This window comes from Arachis ipaensis, chromosome B03, assembly GCF_000816755.2.
Source record: "Arachis ipaensis cultivar K30076 chromosome B03, Araip1.1, whole genome shotgun sequence".
Lineage (NCBI taxonomy): Eukaryota > Viridiplantae > Streptophyta > Magnoliopsida > Fabales > Fabaceae > Arachis > Arachis ipaensis.
The window spans coordinates 45,443,639-45,445,949 of NC_029787.2; the positions used below are offsets into that span (position 1 = coordinate 45,443,639).

Here is a 2,311-nt window from a genome sequence, read left to right on the forward strand (position 1 = left end):
TTGAGAAAGCCATGTCACAATTGAGGTGACATGGCTACATAAGTAGAGGCTGGTCTGGGATACCTGCCTAATTTCTGATTCTTGATGGTATTTCAAGTTATAAGTGAGTGTAACTAGTTACTCTAATAATTTTGGAGGGCATTTTTGTTTATCATTACTTTTGTTCTGCACAGGTGCAATTTTTTTTTATTAACTATTTTTATGGCCGAGTTAAATCATAGTTGACTCTGGAACTGTACAGATGATATATCTTGTTGAAGGATTTTGGAGAACCAACATTCAGGGGACTACGGACTACCACACTTTTCAGTTTCAAATTTTGCTATTTTCACATGTGACTTATAGTTTGTCTGTATTTATGTCTTGGTGAGTTTTTTTCTTCATGCTTTACCTAATTATCTCATTTGTCAGTCTCCCTTTGCAATTTTACTTCCGGTAAATACCAATGAATACCTGTAAGTATCCCAAAATTACACTTCATTCTATTATGGGATTTTTTTATTATTATTTTTTGTGAAATTACATTAATCTCGAAAGATTAAATGATATTTATACGTGAGGATAATGTCATTAGTGGCTAGTTAGAATGGTAGTTCTCTGGTTAGAATAGATGAAAGTAATTAGTTTTTCAGTTAGTGCTAAGCTGAAAAGTTTGTTGCGTTGCAATTTTGGGAGGGCATTTCAGTTAGAAGCTAGACATTAGTTTATAGATATTTAAACATTAATGAGAATAGAGTTTTTCCGTAGGCAGTATATAAAATAGAGGTGACTTGCAAGCTTTCTTAGGCTTAGAAGTAGCTCGAAGAAAGAGGGGAATGGTGTTAAAGTATTGCCTCTATCTACTTAAGGAGTATGGATTACTTGAAGTAAAATCAGTACCAACTCCAATGGATTACACAACTCAGCATTAAAAGAATTCAGGACTTCTTTATGCTCAACATTTGAAGATAGAAGGTTGGAAGACTCTTGTATTTGACCAATACTAGACCTAATATTGGATATACAGTTAGAAGATTAAGTCAATTCATTGCCTATTCCACAACAAAATTGCTATTTGTACACCAAAATCAATGTGTATTTGTATTCCAACATGTATTTTACACTAGTGGCTGACTTTAGTGGCTGATTTTTGTGTACACGTAGCATAACTCATTCCACAAACAAGCATTTTAGAGCTGCAATTAAACTGTTAAGGTACCTCAAAGGGGCACTGGCTCTTGGATTGATATTTTCATCTCAAAGACCCAAACAGATTTAGAGCCAACTGGTTTTTCAGATAGTGATTGGGAAATATGCCCAAATAATATAAGGTCTTTATCATGCTATTTTTTCTTCTTAGGAGCCTCAGTTGTTTCTTGGAGTAAGAAACAAAACATTGTAGCAAGCTCAGCGTGTAAAGCATAATAAAAGGCATCAGTTATAAGAGAAGCTCAATGGATCATCCATATTCTGCAAGAAGTAAGCATCAAGCTGGAGAAGCCGACTACTATATACTGTGACAGCCAGTCTACACTACATATTGCCGCCAATCCAGTTTTGTACGAAAGAACAAACACAGAGAGATGGACTGCCACATAAGTGAGGGATAAATGGCAAGAGTAGGTCAGAAAGCTTTTGCCAGTTTCAATGGTTAATCAAACCACAGACATGCTAACCAAAGCATTGGCCCATGGCCCCAAGTATGTTTTAGAAGTGTCATAGCAAACTGGGAATGGTGAATGGATGTATCTGATTCAAGCTTGAGACGGGGGTATCACATTATTGGCTTGTTAGAATGATCGTTCTATGGTTACAATAGATGAAAGTGGCTAGTTATTTAGTTAGTGCCCGAGCTGACAAGTTCGTCACATTGCAGCTTTGGACGGGATTTTTGTTAGAAACTAGAAGTTGGTTAGTAGATACGTACACATAGTAGAATGAGAATAGATTGCTATGAAGTATATAGGATACGTTTCAGTGTCCCACTTGATTAGAGAGAAAAGAGACCAGAAACTTTGAACACCCTCACATCTTCTCATCCCTTCCGTCATATCATCTAAAGATTCAATTTGGTTCCTCATTCTCAGCACCATTTAATTTGTCATGTTTTGCACTAATTTTTATCTATTATATTCTTTACAAAGCCACATTTCACAAAAGATAGGAGATTAATGTTACATTTTGATGAAATACAGAGTATCGAGTCGAGTGTTTTCTAAGCTTTATGAAAGGTTAGCATATATTTTTATAACCTAAAGTTGATTGTCGATCAGCAGAAGACGGTACGAGAAAATGCCACGTAAACGATTCACTTTGACAACTATAAAATAAA

At 35.4% G+C, this 2,311-nt stretch overlaps 1 long non-coding RNA gene across 1 annotated transcript; it reads left to right on the forward strand.

The window, feature by feature from the left end:
* Positions 7-2,054, forward strand: LOC110270154. Its single transcript, XR_002359342.1, has 2 exons — positions 7-366; positions 1,340-2,054. It is a non-coding gene; the product is annotated as an uncharacterized LOC110270154 (long non-coding RNA).